Source organism: Balaenoptera musculus, chromosome X, assembly GCF_009873245.2.
Source record: "Balaenoptera musculus isolate JJ_BM4_2016_0621 chromosome X, mBalMus1.pri.v3, whole genome shotgun sequence".
Classification (NCBI taxonomy): Eukaryota; Metazoa; Chordata; class Mammalia; order Artiodactyla; family Balaenopteridae; genus Balaenoptera; species Balaenoptera musculus.
In genome coordinates this window covers 76,135,376-76,157,878 of record NC_045806.1, presented here as the reverse complement: position 1 = coordinate 76,157,878, position 22,503 = coordinate 76,135,376, and positions in this window count along the sequence as shown.

Below are 22,503 nucleotides of genomic sequence, written 5' to 3'. Positions count from 1 at the left end.
GAAGCCACAAGGCAAAAATTCCTACAACCTTCTTCCTTCCTGCCTCCTATGTTTCTTCATATCCATGTATTCTTTTCTTTCTTACTCATAATTCAAATGGAAGAGGGGTTCTTTTCTTCCCCACATGGCTAATTTCTCCCCTTTTGCTTCTCTAAAGAACTTGTTCCATCAGATACCTTCTTTATATCCTTTGTCAATAACATAAATCTCTCTAACCATCAAGCTGTTTCATTATAACTAACTGTCATCACAAGAGCAGTCTATATTTACTGCCTCTATTTAGTTGCTGCCAATTGTCCCCTACATACAACCATCTGGATTCCCCAAAAACCCTAACATTCCTTTGAAAGAAGTCTTCCTAATTTACCAAAGTGCTCAGTATTCTCAAAGGCATCAGTCACTTTCTTTTTCTTATTTCATATCTCTTTGATGTTTGAGACTCTTGGACCACTGTCTCCTTCTTGAGACTGTCCTTCCTCAGCTTCTCTGATACCCTTTTCTCCTGGTTTTCCTCTACTGCTCTGGCTTTTTAAAAAATCTTACTCTCTTTTCAAGTACTTCTGCACGTACATCCCTAAAATATTGATGATGTTCAGAGACCCAGTCTTACCTCCTGCTCTTTTGACTCCTTAGCCTCTTCCTGGATAACCACAGATATGCCCATGTCTACACCTCACTTCTATGCCTATAACTCCAAAGTTTGTATCTGAACTCACTACAGAATTCCAAATCATATACATTCTTACTTCCAACTGCACATCTCCATTGTAATATTCCAGTGGCATCTCATTAAACAAACTTCCTTCCTCCAGTTTTTTCTTCCTGCATCCCATCTTTCTTCTCTCCCCAAGCACTATCTGGTGCCCACTAAAGTTTAGGCTTAAAAAAAAAAAAAACCTCCATGTTCTTATGACATGCAGCTATGCCCCCCAAAATAAGAAACAATGCAAGCTAAGATATGAAATACAGGAAATAAAATGACCTCTTTTAAAAACATTCTAGAACATGCTGGCATCATTCTAATAATTATAAATCATGTATGGATAACATACAAATATAATTATAATTAATAGAGTGTCTTATGGCCTTCAAAATATCCTAGTTTAATGAAAGTCTTTAAGTGACAACATATTGGCTAAACACATGTTCACTTCAGAAAGCTATAAGGAAACCCCTTGGAATTATAGTAGCAATTTAATATTTCATTTGGGATAATCTGAGAGCATGTTACAGTTTACATTTAAAATAGATTTCTAAGAATACCACTAATTATCATAAGCTAATAAGCAAGTATAACTTATAATTATTTTCTTAAACTTCCTCCCAAGTATTTTCTCAAAGCAAGGAGAGTATGTTGAGAGTAGTATTATCATTTTAAGCCAAATGCATGTTTTGGCTTAGGTCATAACTAAAATGAAAGTGGAATTTACACCTAGAGGAAGAGCAATATCTGCTCAGTTTGATTGTGAAGACCTGATCAGGTTAGTGTGTTCTGATTTCATTTTCTAAAACAATCTTCAGTTTCTTATTCCTACTTCTTACTAATACAGCATGTTTCCTCAGGTTCCCCATAATCAGCATCGAATTTATGGGGGATGAAAAATAGAAAATAGTCAGTTTAGCATGATTTATTCTATGTAAAATAACTGGCTTACTTGTTGGTTTTATATTAGCTTATTTATACTGAATTAATTTTCTCACATACATGTTTGAATTTTCTATTTACATTGGTTTCCAATCTAGAGAAATCAATCAGAGAATATAAAATAATTCTGATTGAAAAGTCCCCAACTCATGTCAACAAGTGGAAACAAAAGTTAAGGTATAAAATGGAGTCAGCAACAATTTCTGCCTATTAGAAATTAAAGTACAATACCAGTTTTCACATCAGCTATAGCCATTACTGGTGTTCACCTTCTAGCTGGCCAGTGTGTACAGTAGCTTGTGCTCTTTTATACCATATAGTACATTTTAAGTTGTTTTTCAAAATAGCATACTGCTTATTGTTTTGCTTATACTAGCAGATCTTTAAGATATGAGCGAATGGTGTGCTTAAGCCTGCATCCATTGTTTTTAATGCGTATTTTGGTATCACTATATTTTTGTTTCTTTCATTTACATTATTGTCAAACATTTATTGAGTAACTGCTTTGCCAAGTACTGTTCTCTGGGAGATACAAAATCGAAAAACAAGGCAGGGTCTCTAAACATAAAGTTATTACAGTCCAGTGGAGGAGAGAGATATACCAACAACAATAATTCTTTTTTTTAAATAGTAAAATGATAGTGGATATTCCAAGGACAGGAGTGGTTATTTCTACCACAAGCTTAGATCAGGAGAAGCGTCATGGAGGGAGTTTTTGAAAACTTTTAAGCTGGAAAATGACATTTTCAGATGGACATTATATATAGATTACTTTGACAGACAAATAAAAATCACTGGATAGGTGCAAAATTGGATCTGGGAAAACGAGTTAGGAAATTATTTCAATTATCTAGACAAAAGAATACGAAGCCCTGACCTAAGGTGCTGAGGATGGAGAAGAGAAGACATATACAATGTGAAGGATGTTGAATCAGTTGGGTATGTGGAGGTTGAGGTAGATATTGGAAATGATTCCTAAGTGTCTGACTTGACATAGTGAGACATTAATCAGGATATGAGATACAGGAAAACACAGGTCTAGGGAAGGAAGTTATGATGATGAAATTAATTTTGGTTATTTTAACCTTGAGAAACCTTTAGGACATCCAAGTGAAAATGTCCCATTGAAGTTGGTTTTGTTCATCTTAATCTCAGAGGCAAGATCTGGGAGGAGGAAGGATTAAGATTTTTGAGTTGTTAGCATATTGATTGTAATTGAAGCACTAATAGTGAATGAATTTATCCAGGGATAGTAAGATAAAAGGATTGAAGATAAAACCCTAAAGAACGCTTGCATTAAATAGAAAAAAAAGGCAACCAGTAAAGGACAGAAACCACTCCTCAAATGGTAAAACACAGGAAAAGAGCCAGGGCAATGTGTTATCAAGGAAGCCTAAAAAAAGAGACAGCTTAAGACAAAAAAAGAGTAGTTAGTTGCGTCAAATATCTTATTCTGCCTGAGACTGCTCCTCAACAGGAGTTGGAAAGGAGTATTTGCAGTTATTTTTTTCATATTGGCTCAGCTGATATTTGATATTTGAACCAAAATATGTAATTAATTCTTGCCCTTTCTCTGTTTATGGGAAATTTTAATGGAGAGAGAATAAGCAAAAAGAAAACAAGAAGGATTGGCTGGACTTATGTCAATGTTTCCTATCAAACTAAGGAGCAGATTGGGATGGGTTGTGAAGTTAAATTTTGATGTTAACGAATTTACTACCATGAGCTTCTAGGTTCAAAGATGAATATGATATGACTCTTATCCTCAAGGAGCTTATGGTTTAACATAGAAAACAGATAGATTTTTAACTCTGGTACAACACAATGAGAGATAACTAGAAGTATTACTTTCTTTGAGAATTTACTCTTTAGTTCTCTAGTTCTCCCTAATTTGAGTGTTTAGATCACATTTCCATGTTCTTTGAAGTATTAAAAACTCCAAAAATACAAAGAATATCATATTTACATGCAAGTTTAAATGACTTTTGGAATTTGCACCATGGATATTAATTTCTTGATATGGGAGCATCAGTTTCCTAATCTGTTATACAATACAAACACTTCAAAATAGCATCTATATATGTGTAGACAGCAAATAGCCTGCCTGAATTTCTCCCTACTAAAAAAAAAGAGAAAATGAAAATAATCATTCCAAATTTAATAATTGTGTTGCTCTATAGATACACTCTCTCCTCTGGAGTTGGAGCTTTGTACACCAAAACATTTGATAACAGCAAAATATATACATTATGCACTTTTAAGCAAAAAAAGTAAAACAGACAATGCATTATACTGGTATGTAAGCCAACAAAATAATATCATTAAATTACATTAAAAAAATAAGAATAATAACAATTTTAAAACTAAATTCTTTACAGACATATGATCTATGTAGTGTTTACACTATCAAAGTAATGTATCTGGCAAGATAATCACCCAGTCCTACAAATTCATAATCAGCTATATTTAAAGAATATTCTCCAAACTATAATTTTCTCATTATTTCTCTCATTTAAAGAGTCCAAATTTTTCTTTATCTTGGGAGTCATAAACTAAAAGATTGATATTAAAATAAAAAGACAGGTTCATGTAGTGGAGAATATAGCCTATCTATGGCTATAAAAACCTGGAAAATTTAGAGTAATATTTAAACTTCAAGTCAACTGCCTTGATTAAAACATATTTTGTGAATTGGAATAGATTTTGACTGAGAACCTTTTGGCCTGTTGTTTCTGTAGCATTAGGGCTTTCTTTTCTAGTCTTGCAAATTAGACCTTGGTTAAACATTTCCTCTCTATGGTTAGATTTCCTTTTCTCCTTCTTACATGTCTGGCAGCCATCTATTCCAGCTAGCTTTCAATTTAAAAATTTATCTGGGAAAATATTTTGAATCTTATTTGTAGAAGTTTTTAGTCTATAATTTATTTTCCTTTGGATATGATTCAGAACTTAGTGTTTCAAGGAGAAGGATACTTTTAGTTATTATGGTAGGGACTAAAAGGCGACTTTGTTTCTGCTTTGATCAACATGTCATTTCCTTTGAAATGTGGTAAATCCAAAATCTAATAAGAATTAATACCCATCCACTGGCACTTTTACATGAAACCATCTACAACATGAACATGGGGCTATCAGAAAATAATAAATCAATGAAATGGGGTAAAATACACTTCTGTATTTATAAATCAAATCGAAAAATGAAGCTGAGCATTAAGACATCCCAATATCAAAAAGATCTTGTGGTTAGTTGTGATTGAATTCAGTCATTGTTAAATATGATTATAAACCCTTAGACAGATGATTATTTCATGTTCAAGTCACTGTCTAATAACATGAAAGATTTAAGCTGTGACTCTCAAGCCCAGAGGGATGCAAAGAAAAGAACCAGCTAGATTACAGTAAGGAAAACCATCACATTCTGCAGTCCTCTCTTATATCAACCCTTAGAGGGAACAGAGTCCTCAGAGGCTTCTAGAAGCTGTTCTTCCAAGCACTCAGTAGGAAAGTTGCAAAGTGAGACTGGAATCAAATTATAAATTTGCATTTAAGGTTTTACGTTTTACATGCCTACCACTCCAAGGATCTATCATATGTTTTTAACTCAAATTAATTTACCATTTTATTCAAAAGCTATAACAACTGTATTTCTTCATGCTAATTAGGACAAGTTTAAGCTGCCAATAAATATATTTGTTTACTTACACATTCTTTAACATTGTTTTAATTGGAAAGTTGGAATAGAAATAGCACAAGAGCAAGGGATATTGGATAGATAATTAATTAACAAGTAATACCATGGAAATAATTATAAAACCTGTTACTCATCTCCTAAATCAACATATGAATGTGTGTGGTGTGTGTGCGTGTGAATGTGTATGTATGAAAATGAAACATTTAGTTGATAAGTTAGGAATATCTATCCAACCTTTAATTTTAAACAGATGGCTCACACTGTCTAGACAGTATTTATTGAATAATCATGCATAATCACAGAAATGGTTCAATAACAATGAAATGCAAATGTTAAAATATTTGCACAAATAATTACTAAGATTGATTTTATAAAACTGATTTTTAAATCATTGTGTTGTGTTTCACATCTATTTTAGACTCAGTTTTCACTTCAGTGTATTTCCCCTAACTCTTTATATATTCCACCAGCTGTTCTTTATAGTTAAGTACTGTACTTCATGGCTTCCTTCACCCTGGCCCCTCTAAGTCAGGTTCTCTCCTTCACTGGGTTTGCACTCTTCTGAATATCCCTTCTCTTCTTTACCTATTTAACTTGTACTTCTCCTTTGTTTCTGGACTCCAGTAAAATTTCCTTGAGGAAACCTTCCCTGGGCTTCCTGACTAGGTTAAATTCCTATTATATGTTCCCACAACACTATCTTGCTCTCCTTCATACCAGTTTTCACAGCTCTAATTTTATATTTATTGGCGTGATAATTTTATTAATGTCATTTCCCCTAACAAGATGGTCAGCTACATGAAACACTGTGCTCATTTTGGCTCCCCATTGCTTATTCCTCCATCTCCTGTCACAATGCTTGATATCAAGGAGGTACTCAATAAGTGCTGAAGGCAGGAAGGAAGCAAGGAAGGAAGGAAGGAAGCAAGGAAAATATGAGTGGAGGGAGGGAGGAAAATGCCAAAATAAAGTTTATTCAGCTGAAGTACAATCGAGGAGAATTTGTCTTTCTTCTTTGATAACAGAGATAAATAGTTGTGACGTCTCTTTTCCTCTTTCATTGGTTAATCACTGGAAATCTGTAGGGCAGTTCAGTTATCCAGAAAGAACTCGTGAACTAAGGGGAAAGATTCTACCTCTTGATGTCAAATTTTAATGACTGAGCAGGAATTCAAGTGCAGTTCATATATATATTGCATATATTTTAAAAAAGGGTAGTGAAAGTCATTCACTATTTCACTATTCTGGTCAGACTGATCCCCAGAAATATTTATTTTGGGTGCAAAGGTCATGACAATATTCCTCTTCCTCTTTTTTATGAAAACATCGTGGAATGATGCTAACTGTAAACACATAGATAAATGAGACAGCCAATACATTTCCAAATGCTAAGCAGTGCCTCTTCTTTATTTGGGGATTAGTGGTTTGCTCCACTAAAAATCACAAGTCAGATGGAGATTGAACTTTTTGTTTGAATATTTTTTAATGTTGTTCAAGCACCCCTTAGGTTAAGAAATTTTTACTCAGTTGTCACCTTGACATTGTTACTTTGTTATTTCTTTCCCAATTGAAATCATAAATCCTGCTTTAAGAATCATTTAAACTTTCTGCATTTATATGTTATTTTCTTCTTTTAAAAAATAAATTTATTTATTTATTTTTGGCTGTGTTCTGTCTTTCTTGCTGTGCACAGGTTTTCTCTAGTTGTGGAGAGTGGGGGCTACTCTTCATTGTGGTGTGCAGACTTCTCATTGAGGTGGCTTCTCTTGTTGCAGAGCACGGGCTCCAGTCATGCAGGCTTCAGTAGTTGCAGCACGTGGGCTCAGTAGTTATGGCACGTGGGCTCAGTAGTTGCGGCACGTGGGCTCTAGAGCACAAGGACTTAGTTGCTCTGTGGCATGTGAGATATTCCTGGACCAGGGATGGAGCCTGTGTCCCCTGCATTGGCAGGCGGATTCTTAACCACTGTGCCAACAGGGAAGTCCTGTTATTTTCAATGTAACTGAAAATCTTTTTACCTTCATCAATCATAACAGCTGTGTTTCCTTTAAAAAGTATAGTAAAACATCAATTGGAAGTAGAGATGGAGGAGGAGAGTGAGTGATGATTAAGAATAAAGATGCATAGTGTATATTTTATTGATGATCAGATTAAATAGAACTTGAGAAGGAGGTTCCAAGATGCATTGCTCACTTTACCAAACATTCCTTTCATATGGTCTCTTTCTATTTTAGGTGTAATTTAACGCAGAGATGGTTACAAAGTGCAGGGAAACACAGGCTCCCTAAGCAAAACCAAACAATATTGACTAAGTGTTGTGTCACTGGAAGCAGACATTCAGACTCCCCGATGTTTTAATTTTTGATTTAATTTTTTGATAATGCATATAGTTGCATCTCTGTGTCTCAGACAGGAAAGAGAAAAAAAATGACCAGCTAAACCATTAGGGGGTTTGCATCTACTTACCAGGTTTTTTATGCTTTCTCTATTTTTAATATCCCAAATCCTGAGGCCTCTCAGGATAATAAAAGAGATGTGATTGGGTTATTATCTGTCAAGGATAAAATACAGTGACTCATACAAAATTAAATCAAAGAGATTTGTAAAGTCTAAAATGATATCACTTTCCCCCCCATTCTCATAATCAAGTTCTCATTTACTTTGTGTATATAAATATGCAGTTAGATGCTCTATTTTTTCCTATTTCCTGCACTCTGATCAATGTCTCTATGACCTATTGCTATGTAGAACACATCTACTTCATGAGCATGTATTTGGATCATAAAATGAAGCAAATAGAAAAATATATTTTTTTTCTTCTAAAAGCATCTAGTTGATCATACAAAAGTCAAACCTACTGAAAGGTTTCCAATTGTTTGATTTACAAAACTAAGGCCAAAGTTCAACTCCACAGTTTTAGCAGCTTAGGAAGTTTTGTTTTGTCTGTATCAATTTAAATCACTTGATTTTATAACTCAAATTCTCAGATTGGAAAGTTGTATGCTTTGATATTTTTATTTCAACTAATAGTAAGGGGCTCTTAAAGCAATGTTTTCATGATTAATCAAAATGACTCTGTTAGCTTTGGGGTTAGAACTAATGAGCGTGAGAAAGAGGTAAGAGCTAGAAAAAGGAGTAACAGCCACTTTTTAAAATTATCACATACACAAAAAAATAAAAATAAAGTTTGTCATAACATTTTTTTGCCTACTGTGATGATAATGAACATAAAATGAATAGCAATTTTTTTATTCAATGCCTATGTGCCATGAACTGTGCACTCAGTATCCATCATAGATAGGTATTATAATTTATAGTTTACATACAGATCAAGGATCTAGGTAATTAGACCTCAAGTCCCTCAGATAAAATTGGCTAAGATTAAATGATTCAGTTAGACATCAAGGCTTGCTCTCATTGTGTCTGCACAGAGTAGGGTATAACCTATTCTTCATATACTGGTGAAATTCAACTTACTCCTTTAGCACAAATCAGATGAATCTGTTACTTTGCAGCAAAGGATTCTGCTTTATCAATCTGCTAACACAGCCAGATAAAGCTGTATATTTTTATATTTGGTGGAAACATTCAAGGAATTACTTGATTCTTAATTAGCAGGTAAAGGATTCTTACATGAAAGGTATTTTCTCCCACCATAGCAGAGAATATATATTTATTCCTAGTAGAGTGGTAAAAACCAAGGGGAGGGGTGTGTGTTTGTGTGTTATAGAAAAATTTTGTGACGCTCATATATAATTTATTTAGCACAACGCTAACAATCTCTCTTACAACAATGTTACAGGGAAGTATCTGCAGGCAACACACTGAGAGAGCTTGCGATTTTGACCTATCTTGACTGTGGATTTTGATAACTCTCCCTATTAGCAAGCTTTGCTTTAGTAAGTAACTCCTTACAAAAGGTTAGTGACTTTTGAGTAGCTCAAGTCCCAGGTCACCTAGACATCTGATATGAAAATCGTGGGTAGGTGTTGATTGATTCTGCAAGGAGTGAAAAACTAGGAGGCATAGAGCTGTCTAGAGATCTAGATAACTTCTTGCAGTGCATTCTGATGCTATGATTTCACAATTATTTGGTAATGGTGATGAGGATAATTTCTGTGCTTCTTAACTCCCAAAACACATTGCAGAACGCATTCTGAAATTTCCCAGATGATGGAAGTTAAAGTTTGATTAAATTGAGAGTTGTGAAATAGTGGCTAGAGGGCATACAACACAGTTAGAAAAAGAATAAATCTCAAGTGAGAGTTTACTGCCTTCCTCAAAGAGGACCTAGTGTTATGGTTCTGTTCTTGCTCCATGAATACCTATAGTGCCAGGTCTTTTTCTTCTCCTGATGTCTGGTTAGTACCATAGAGTGAAATGTGAAGATTACTGAACAAGAAGTTCAAAGTCATGAAATGATTCAAGTATTTCATCTATACATTTGACATTTAACTAAAATAAGGAAAATAAATGATCTGGACTCTGAGTTAGGCAATTCTTTCGAGAAGAAAGAACATGGGAAATGATTCAGTTTTTTTCTATCAAAAAGTCTTAGCCCTAGATTGGGAAAATTTCTCTGAACAAGGAAGAAAATAAACTTAATTTAACAAATATCTGAGTGCCTAATATGTGCCAATGGGGACACATTAGAGGAGACCTTTACTTTTGAAGAGGTCACAGTACAGCCAGAATGACAATTAACAAAAAAATTGCATTTTTTTCACACACCTTAGTGAACTTTTAGATTAGATTATTTCATTGTGCACTATCTGGTAATAATCTTGGAAAGCACAGTGAAACCATTTATGAATTTGTTTCCAACATATTAACTAAAAACTATACCCAGAAAAAAATGATTCAATATTCCTTTAAAGGCCCAGGTAAATCTCACTTCTTTCACAGAGTTTTCTCTGTTTGCTTCAAAGTACACACTCCTATTTTTTTAACCATAAGCCATATTTCATACTGCCTAAAACATCTACATAAATTCAGTGGTATACTGTGTCATTATTTACAATCTTTATGAATGAAATTTCCTGTATTAGAGTGTAAGCTATATGAAAGTAGAATATTTTTTTGTCTGTTTGGTATACTGTTGTACCTATAGCATAGTAAATATTCAACAACATTTGTTGAAAGAATGAATAAGTTAATTAAAGGAGGTGTTTTGTTACTCATTAAGTAGCTTGACAAATAATTCACTCTGGTTGTTCTATTTTAATTGGCCAAGATACTTCTTACAATTGGCTAATTCTGTTTTTCCTTTTTGCTTCAAAGCAGTAAGATGCAAGCGGATGCCTATGACTTCCCTAAGGTGAGACTAATGTAAAGAGCAGTGAAGTGTCTTTCAAATTATGACCCACTAAAATGTGCCGAGAAATCAATAAACAGATAGATAGCTCTTAGAATCCACATTGTTAAAAAAAAAAAAAAAGAAAATAAAAGAATCCACATCGTTATTTGCTCCTCTTCTAATTGGTTGGGTGTTTTCTAGTTTAAGGAATACTGAGTAAAGGACGATTTTAAATATATATGTAAATATACCCATATATGTATATATAAATGCTTCACTAAATCAAAAAGATTTTTTTTCTACAATTATGTTTGACCCATGTTCTCAAATATTCGTAGTTAACTAGAATCCAAATTTTGAAAAAGGCCATGTATTACTGCAGTTCTTTGATTAGTTTGCAAACTGCTAAGAATATACCGCCAAGGAATGCACTATAAACCAAATGTCATAAATGTAGATTTTGAAAATCAGCTGTGTCTTGCCATGTTTCTTGTTTTGACTACCAAAAAACAAACTAAAATAATGTATATGCTTAAAAAAAATAAAAATAGTATTGCATTAAACAGAATAGAATACATGCATAAATTCATTTCTGTCGAGTGAAAAATCGCACCAGAATTTTGTGTCCTTCATCTCTATTCTCTCATTTGTTATCATATTCAGACAATTTAACATCCATGTTGATAGCTCATTCATCTCCTCAACCTCACAATTATTTTACTTCAGCTGGTCAACTCTTACACATAGTATCTTGGAAAGCACCTGTCCCCAAAATACAACAATCACCAACCAACAAGATCACATGGCATCATATTCTTTCAGCTTTTATTTCCTGTACTTAGACTTACCCCTTTCAGACCATAATCTCCTTATCATTTAGTATATCCTGCTCAACTCCACTCATTATATCTTTTTTTTTTTCTCTCTTTCGGTCCATTTACAACCTGATCTTTACTAAACTACTAATTTAATAGCTTATGACTTTTTAACTTAATATTTTTATTTTGAGATAATTGAAGATTCACAAGCAATTGTAAGAAATAGGATAGATAGATACTGCATACCCATTACAGTATTTTAAACTATAAGCACAGTGTTATACAACACACCTTTAAAACTTTTTCATCTTGCATGACTGAAACTTTATATACATTCAACAGCAACTTCCTATTTCCCCTTTTCTCCAGCCCCTATTCTACACTCTGCTTCTATGTGTTTGACTATTTTAGATTCCTCATATAAGCGATATCATGTTCTGTGTCTGGCTCATTTCATTTAGGATAATATCCTCCAGGTTCATCCATGTTATTACAAATGGCAGGATTTCCTTCTATTGTAAGGCTGACTAATATGCCCTTGGGTATGTGTGTGTATACACATATATATATCATCTTCTATATCCATTCATTCATTGATGGACATTTAGGTTGCTTCCATGTTTTACCTAGTGTGTATAATGCTGCAGTGAAAATGAGAGTTCAGATGCCTCTTCAAGATCTTTTGGATATATACCCAGAAGGAGGATTATTAGGTCATATGGTAGTTCTATTTTTAATTTTTTCAGGACTCTCCATGTTGCTTTCCATAGTGCCTGCACTAATTTACATTCCCACCAACATTATACAAAGGTTGTCTTTTCTCAGCATCCTCCAACAGTTGATATATTTTGTTTTTAAATAATAGCCAACCTGGGACTTCCCTGGCGGTCCAGTGGTTAAGACTTTGCCTCCAATGCAGGGGGTGCGGGTTCGATCTCTCTTTGGGGAGCTAAGATCCCACATGCCTCACGGCCAAAAAACCAAAACATAAAACAGAAGCAATATTGTAACAAATTAAATAAAGACTTTAAAAATTGTCCTCATCAAAAAAATCTTAAAAAAAAAAATATCCAACCTAACAGGTGTGAGGTGATATCTCATTGTGGTTTTGATTTTCATTTCCCTGAAGATTAGTGATGTTAAGCACCTTTTCATATACCTGCTGACCATTTGAATGTGTTCTTTAGAGAATTGTCTATTCACACCCTTTTCCCACTTTTTAATGGTGTTATTTGATTTTTGCCATTGAGTTCTAAGAGTCCCTTATATATTGTGGATATTAACCCTTCATCAGATATATGGTTTGCAAATATTTTCCTCATTGTACAAATTGCCTTTTCATTTTATTAATTGTGTCTTTTGCCATGCATAAACTTTTTTGTTTGATGTAACCCCATTTATCTACGTAGGCTTTTGTTGCCTGTGCTTTTGGCATCATATCCAAGAAATCACTGCCAAGACCAATATAAAGAAGGTTTTCATCTCTGCTTTCTTCTGGGAATTTTATGGTTTCAGGCCTTACATTTTAGTCTTGTTCCACTTTGACTTCATTTTTGTGTCTGTTATAAGATAAGCATCCAATTTCATTCTTTTACACATGGACCTCCAGTTTTCCCAACATCATTTATTGGAGAGATTACCCTTTCTTTATTGAGTGTTCTTGGCATCTTTGTCAAAAATTAGCTGAACGTATTTGTGTGAGTTTATTTCTGGGTTCTTGATTCTGTTCCATTGATCTATGTGTCTGGTTTTATGCCAGTATCATAGTGTTTTAATTACTATAGCTTCATCAGATATTTTGAAATGAGAATGTGCAATGCCTACAGCTTTGTTATTCTTTCTCAAGATGGCTTTGTCTATTTTGGGTCTTTTCTGATTCTATATGAATTTCAGAATTGCTTTTTATATTTCTGAAAAAAATGACATTGAGATTTTGGTGCAGATTGCATTGAATCTGTAGATTGCTTCAGTAGTATGGACATTTTAACAATATTAAGTTTGCTGATCCATGAACAAGGGATGTCTTTCCATTTATTTGTGTTTTATTTCATTCCTTTCATTAATGTTTTGTAGCTTTCAGTATACAGTTCTTTAACTGCCTTGGTTAAGTTTATTCCAAAGTATTTTATTCTTTTTGATGCTGTTGTAAACGGGCTTGCTCTCTTAATATCCTCTTAGATTGTTAGTTATTAGTGTATAGAAACGCAAATGATTTTTTAAAGTTGATTTTGTATCTAGCAACTTTCCTGAATTTGTTTATTGGTGCTAATATTTTTTTGGTGGAATATTTAGTGTTTGTTACATACAGATCATATCAGCTGTGAACAGAGGTAATTTTCTTCTTTCTTTCAGATTTGGATACATTTTATTCATTTTCCTTGCCTAATTGCTGTGGTTAGGGCTTCCAATACTATGTTGAAAAGAAATGGGGAGAGTGGGCATCCGTGCCTCTTTCCTGTTCTTAGAGGAAAAACTTTCATTTTTTCCATGTTGAGTATAAGGTTAGCTATGGTCTTTTCCTATATGGCTTTTACGATGCTGAGGCAATTTCCTACAGTTCCTAGTTGGTTGAGTCTTGTTTTTTTTTTTTTTTTTTTAACATCTTTATTGGAGTATAACTGCTTTACAATGTTGTGTTAATTTCTGCTGTATAACAAAGTGAATCAGCTATACATATACATATATCCCCATATCCCCTTCCTAATGTGTCTTCCTCCCATACTCTCTATCCCACCCTTCTAGCTGGTCACAAGGCACCGAGCTGATCTCCCTGTGCTATGCGGCTGCTTCCCACTAGCTATCCATTTTATATATGTCCATATATACACTACCACTCTCTCACTTTGTCCGAGCTTACCCTTCCCCCTTCCCGTGTCCTCAAGTCCATTCTCTAGTTGGTCTGTGTCTTTATTCCCGTCTTGCCCCTAGGTTCTTCATGACAATTTTTTTAAAATTCCATATATATGTATTAGCATATGGTATTTGTTTTTCTCTTTCTGACTTACTTCACTCTGTATGACAGACTCTTGGTCCATCCACATCACTACAAATAACTCAATTTCATTTCTTTTTATGGCTGAGTAATATTCCATTGTATATCTGTGCCACATATTCTTTATCCATTCATCTGTCGATGGACACTTAGGTTGCTTCCATGTCCTGGCTATCGTAAATAGAGCTGCAATGAACATTGTGGTACATGACTCTTTTTGAATTATGGTTTTCTCAGGGTATATGCCCAGTAGTGAGATTGCTGGGCCATATGGTAGTTCTATTTTTAGTTTTTTAAGGAACCTCCATACTGTTCTCCATAGTGGCTGTATCAATTTACATTCCCACCAACAGTGTATGAGGGTTCCCTTTTCTCCATATCCTCTCCAACATTTATTGTTTGTAGATTTTTTGATGATGGCCATTCTGACCGGTGTGAGGTGATACCTCATTGTAGTTTTGATTTGAATTTCTCTAAAAATTAGTGATGTTGAGCATCGTTTCATGTGTTTGGTGGCAATCTGTATATCTTCTTTGGAGAAATGTCTACTTTGGTCTTCTGCCCATTTTTGGATTGGGTTGTTTGTTTTTTTGATATTGTGCTGCCTGAGCTGCTTGTATATTTTGTAGATTAATCCTTTGTCAGTTGCTTCATTGGCAAATATTTTCTCCCATTCTGAGGGTTGTCTTTTCATCTTGTTTATGGTTTCCTTTGCTGTGCAAAAGCTTTTATGTTTCATTAGGTCCCATTTGTTTATTTTTGTTTTTATTTCCATTTCTCTAGGAGGTGGGTCAAAAAGGATCTTGCTGTGATTTTGTTGAGTCTTTTTATCATGAAAGGTTATTGAATTTTGCCAACTTTCTTTGGTATCTATTGACATAATCACGTGATTTTAAAACTTTGTTCTATTAATGTGATATATCTCACCGATTTATTTTCATGTGTTGAAACATCCTTGCATTCCAAGAATTTATCCCAGTTAGTCTTGATGTTTGATCCTTTTAATATGCTGTTGAATTTGGTTTGCTTGTATTTTGTTGAGAATATTTGCATCTATGTTCATCAGGAATATTGACATATAGGTTTCTTTTCTTGTAGTGTCTTTGATTTTGTTATCAGGGTGATGCTGGCCTCACAAAATGAGTTTGGAAGTACTACCTTCTCTTCAATTTTTGGAAGAGTTTTGAAATTACTGCTATTTATTATTCTTTAAACATTTGATAGAATTCACCAGTGAAATCATCTGGTCCTGGGCTTTTCATCATTAGAAGGTTTTTGGTTACTGGTTCAATCTCCTTACTAGTTATGGCTCTGTTCAGATTTTCTCTTTCTTCATTATTCAGTCTTGATAGGCTGCATGTTTTGAGGAATTTATTCATTTCTCTTAGATTATCCAATTTTTTGATGTTTAGTTGTTCACAATAATCTCTTATGATTATTTTTATTTCTGACATCATTTGGAATGGCTCCTCTTTCATTTCTGGTTTCTTAAATTTGGTTCTTCTCTCCTTTTTTCTTAGCCTATCTAATTTTTTGTCAATTTTACTGATATTTTCAGAAATCCAACTCAGTTACATTGATTTTTTTCTATTGTTTTCTATTCTCTATTTTGTTTACTTCTACTCTAGTCTTAACTATTTCCTTCCTTCTGATATATTTGGGCTCAGTTCATTTTTATTTTTTCTAGTCCCTTGAGTTATAATGTTAGATTCTTTATCTGAAATCATTCTTTCTTTTTAATATAGCCATTTATCATGATAAATTTCCCTCTTAGTACTTCTTTTGTGCTTCCTATAAGTTTTGATATGTTATGCTTTCATTTTAGTTTCCCTCAAGATATATTCTAATTCCCCCTTTGATTTCTTATTTGATTCACTGGTTATTCAAGAGTGTTTTGTTTAATTTCTACGTATTTGTGAATTTTGCAGTTTTCCTTCTGCTATTAATTATTAATTTCATTCCTTTCTGGTCTGAAAAATAGTTGGTACAATTTCAGTCTTTGTAAATTTTGTAAGACCTGTTTTGTAATCTAACATGTGATCCATCCTGGAGAATTTCTATATGTGTATAAAAAGAATGTGTATTTTGCTGTAGTTGTGTGGAATATTCTGTATATGTCTGTTGGATCCATTTTGTCTATAGTGTTGTTCAAGTTCTCTGTTTCCTTGTTGATCTTCTGTCTCAATGTTTTATCCATTATTAAAAGTGAGGTATTGAAATACCCAAGTATTATTGTTGCTGTTTAATTCTCCCTTTAGTTCTGTCAATGTTCACTTCTCATAATTAGGTACTTTGAAGTTGCTTACATATATATATTTAGAATTGTTATATCTTCCTGATGATTTGACACTTTTATCATTGTATAATGTCGTTCTTGGTCTCTTGTGAGAGTTACTGATTTAAAAACAATTTTGTCTAGTGTAAGTAGGGTCACCCATGTTTTCTTTTGTTTACCATTTCCAAGGAATATCATTTTCTATCCTTTCACTTTCAGCCTGCATGAGTCCTTAAATCTAAAGTGAGTCCCCTGTAGACAAAATATAGTAGGACCTTGTTGTTTTTGCTGTTGTCGTTGTTTTATAATCCATTAAGACACTCTATGTCTTTTGACTGGGGAATGTAATTCATTTACACCTAAAGTAAATTATCTGTAGGGAAGGATTTACTGTTGCAATTTTATTAGTGTTTTCTTTCTGTCTTGTAGCTTTTTGTCTTTTGGTCTTCTTTCCTCTCTTGCTCTTTTTGTTTGCATTTTGTTGATTTTTTTTAATGATCTGCTTTGATTCTTTTGTTTATCTTCTATGGGTACTTTTTTGTGGTTACCATGCACTTACATAAAATATCTTTTATTTACAACAATCACTTTTAAGCTGATAATACAAATACTATACACTTTTCCTTCTCCCTTCCCACACTTTGTCATTGATGTCTTGAATTACAACTTTTTATATTGTGTATCCATTAACATATTGTTATAGTTATTGATTTTTTATACTTTTGTCTTTTAACTTCTATACCTGAATTAAAAGTGATTTACATACCATTGTTATATTATTAGAGTATTCTGTAGTTGTCTGTATATTTGCCTTTACCAGTGAGCTTTACACTTTTATATGCTTCCAAGTTGAGCTTTAGTGTCATTTTCTTTCAACTTGAAGAATTCCCTTAACATTTGTTGTAAGGCATATCTAGTGATGATGACCTTAGCTTTTGTTTGGGAAAGTCTTTATCTCTCCTTAATTTTCAAAGAACAGTTACTGGGTATATTATTCTTTGTGGATATCTTTTTTTTCAGCAGCTTGAATGTAGCACTCCATTCCAGACTTCAAGGTTTCTAGTGGAAAAATCCACTGATGGTCTTATGGGGGGATTCTTTCTCTGTGACAAGTCACTTTTCTCTTGCTACTTTCAAAATTCTTTTTATCTGTGACTCTTCACAATTTGATTGTAATTTTCTCAGTGTGGATTTCATACTTTGGGGGCTCATTAAGTTTATTGAATCTGGTTGCTCAGCACCTTCCTCACATTAGGGAGGTTTTCAGACATTATTTCTTTAGATAATATTTCCATCCCTTTCCTGTTTCTCTCTCCTTGTGGGAATACCATAATGCATCATTAAATGACATTCCTTAAGTCCCTTAGACTTTTTAAACTCTTTTTCCATCTTTTTTCTTTTTGCTTTTCTGAGTGTATTATTTCAAACGATATGTCTTTGAGTTTGCTGATTCTTTCTTTTGCTTGATGAAATTTGCTGTTGAACCCCTGTAGTGAATTTTTCAATTCAGATGTTGCATTCTTCCACTCCAAAATTTCTATTTGGTCTTTTTATGTTTGTTTTTAATTAAGGCTTTGGATTTTTTTAGAGCAATTTAGGATTTACAGAAAAATTTAGAGGAAAGTACAAATATTTCCCATGTGCCCTCTTCTCCCACACATGCATAAGCACCCCGCAGCCCCCACACATGCATAACACCCCCTGTAAACAATCCCCCCCAGCAGAATAGTACATTTGTTAAAGTTGATTAACCTACATTGACATATCATAATCACCCAAAGTCCATAGTTTACATTATGGTTCACTCTTGGTTTTGTACATTCTGTAGTTTGGACGAATGTATACTGACATATATGTGTCATTATAGTATCATTTATAGTATTTTCACAGCCCTAAAAATTCTCTGTGCCCTGTCTATTCATCACTTCCCCCCCACACACACTCCTTAGTAAACACTGATATTTTTACTGTCTCCATAGATTTGCCTTTTCTAGAATGATATATAGTTGGAATAATATAGTATGTAGCCATTTCAGATTGGCTTCTTTCTCTTAGTAATATGCCTTTAAGGTTCTTCCATGTCTTTTCATGGCTTGATAGCTCATTTCTTTTTAGCTATTTGCTTATTTTTAATATTTTCTATCTCTTTGTTGAAATTCTCATTTTGTACATGCATCATTTTCCAGAGCTCATTGAGCACCTTTTTGATGGCTCTTTTGAATTATTTGTCTGGTAATTCATATACTTCTGGGTTTTTTTTGGGAGGGTTGGTTTCTGGAGATTTATTTTGTTCCTTTGATTGGACCATTTTCCCCTGTTTCTTCATTTTCCTTGTCACTTTGTGTTGGTATCCACACATTAAAAAAACAAAACAAAACAAAACAAAACAAAACAAAACAACAACAACAAAAACTTTCCCAGTCTTTATGGATTGGCTTTCTATAGGGAAAGACCTTCATCAATCAGCTTGATTCTGGGGGCCTCTCAAACCTTTTCTGTAGATTTATCTCCTCTGGGACTTGTGCATGTAAGCTCCTAGTTAGAGGGATTTGCTGTTTCCTTTTTTCAGAAGCTCATAATCTCTTGCTCCTTCTGGTTTTGTCTGCTGTGCCATAGGTTCTCTGAAACAGCAATATGCCCCTCAAGACTTTTGTTCTCTGTGACCCCCAAGCATTTAGAGTAGAGTATGCCAGTTTCTATCTGCTGTCTGAGACATTTGATCTTCCCATTAGTCATGTAAGGTGATCCCATTTATCTATATCATTTGCAGAATTTGTTACTGACACTATATTTTATTTTTACCATTCTGATAGATGTGTATTGATATCCCATTGTGACTTTAATTTGCCTTTCATTGATGGCTAATAACATTAAATATCTTTACATATGTTTATTTGCCATCTCTGTATCTTCTCTGGTTAAATGTCTCCTCTTGTCTTTTACTCATTTTGTAATTGGACATCTTTTTAGTTGAATTGTAAGAGTTCTTTACAAATTATAGAAAGCAGTCCTTTATCAAATTTGTGGTTTGCTATTATTTTCTCATAGATTGTCACTTACATTTATCAGAGCAAATTTTTTTCATTTTTATGAAGTCTTATTTATAATTTTTTTCCTGTTATGGAACATGGTTTTGATGTCAATTCTAAAAACAATTGCTTAGTCTTTACTACATAATTTTTTCATTGTTTAAAATAAATGTTTTATAATGTTATGTTTTGGTTTTGTTTTCTAAATAATTAATTTCTGATTTTATCTACTCTATAACTTTTGTGTATGTTCAAAATTTGCCACCTAAAAGTAAAAAAGAATTAATGGAACTACAAAATGTTAGAGATGGTTTAGTAATCCTTATTTGCATTCAGGACAAAACATACAAAAGTGAAAGACACTGATGTTTCTGATAACACAAACAACAGACAAAAAATGCAACATATCACTAAACAACCTCTATATCGAAGAAGGCCATTAATAGTATAAAATGGGAAAGTAAGGGTGCCTCTTCGTTAAGTAAATATTACTTTGCTTCTGTATACATTTTAATTAGTTGCATGAAAGGGATTGTGGCAGATAAGAAAGTACACCTCTCAGATTTCCAACTGCAGAATATGATTGACTCAAAGCCCCAAGTACTGTGCTCTGAAGCCACATTACCCATGAACTGCTGTCAGTTGATGAGCAGGTTTACTAAGGTAGACGGGTACCTCAGAGAACTGAGACTCCTCATAGGGGCAACTGCTCTGCAGGTTGACTTTGGCTTGAGTACTCTGAATTGGCAATGATGAACATTCTTAGAATGTGCACCTCAGCCTACAAAATTTTCATACAATCTTCTATCCTTCCCTCTCTCCTTCAGGAGAGTCAAACCTACATTATGGCCTGACAGCATTCCCAACCTCTCCAGGTTCCTTCCCTCCCTCCAGGAATTTACCCTAATAAATCTCTCATATGTTTGACCATATTTTGGCTGCTGTTTCTTGAAAGAACTAGGCTAACATGAGCATCAAATAAGTCTACTGGTGGAAAATAGCCAAAATGTATTTCAATTTGATATTTTATTTTTTTATACAGCAGGTTCTTATTAGTTATCTATTTTATACATGTTAGTGTATATATGTCAATCCCAATCTCCCAGTTCATCCCACCACCACTACCACACCCCCAGCTTTCCCCCCTTGGTGTCCATATGTTTGTTCTCTACATGGTACAGGTGAACCAGTTTGCAAGGCAGAAATAGAGTCAATTTGATATTTTAAATGAGCACTACATTTTGTTTTGTTTTGCACATGTGTTCCTTGAAGGGAAGGTTAAGGTGTGAGAGTAACATTAAATTGAGTAATTGTCATGACCAGAGCTATGATATGTATTCGAAGTGTATTCATGTGAAGTGCTTCTCTTCAGTGTCTTTGAATTTTGTAATACATGGGTGAATTTTCAGTCAATTCCTATAGCACTTGACAAATATTTCTAATATAATAGTTACCTAATTGGATTATGATAATTTGTTTATGTACATCACTCCTACTATATTGTGAAATTTCTAAATTGGGAAAGGTTGTCTTATATGTCTTTTATGTATACCCTGAATGCCTAGCAGAGTCCCTAGGACATAGTTGTTCTTCAAAAATGTATATTGAATGAAAAAAGAATACTAAGCCTCAGTAAGAACTAAATAATAAGGCAAAAACTACCTTTAGAATACTCAATACAGCATAAACTGTGGGTAAGTTGTAGAAATTGAGTATGTATAAATTATTTTTATTTTGACATCCCGTATATAAATATCTCACTCAAGTATGTCAAAATATATGATTAAACTTATTACATATTGGCTTATGATCCTACAGAAGTGTAACAGAAAACACATGTCCTTTAATTCCCACTTGTAAATATTCTTCCCTTTTATACTGCCCCCAGTCAAAGAAACATTCATTCTTAATATTATCAGTCCTGTCCTATTTTTTTCCATTTAAAGATAAAGTATTTTTCTGTTTACCACAAGGAATAAGAATGGAAGATTCTAGGTTTAGATCTTTATAAATGAAATTTTATATGTCTATTCCTCTTGTCTCAACATCATGAAGTATTTCAAATAAGGTACTCCGTTTCTTTTTTAACATCTTTATTGGAGTATAATTTCTTTACAGTGCTGTGTTAGTTTCTGCTGTATAACAAAGTGAATCAGCTATATGTATACATATATGCCCATATCCCCTCCCTCTTGTGTCTCCCTCCCACCCTCAATAACCCACCCCTCTAGGTGGACACAAAGCACTGAGCTGATCTCCCTGTGCTATGTGACTGCTTCCCATTAGCTATCTATTTTACATTTGAGAGTGAATATATGTCCATGCCACTCTGTCACTTTGTCCCAGCTTACCCTTCCCCTTCTCCATGTCCTCAAGTCCATTCTCTACGTCTGCGTCTTTATTCCTGTCTTGCCCCTAGGTTCTTCGGAACTTTTTTTTTTTTTTAGGTTCCATATATATGTGTCAGATTACTGTATTGGTTTTTCTCTTTCTGATTTACTTCACTCTGTATGACAATCTCTAGGTCCAGCCACCTCACTACAAATAACTCAATTTCTTTTCTTTTTATGACTGAGTAATATTCCTTTGTATATATGTGCCATATCTTCTTTATCCATTCATCTGTTGATGGACACTGAGGTTGCTTCCATGTCCTGGCTATCGTAAATAGAGCTGCAGTGAACATTGTGGTACATGACTCTTTTAGAATTATGGTTTTCTCAGGGTATATGCCAAGTAATGGGATTGCTGGGTCAT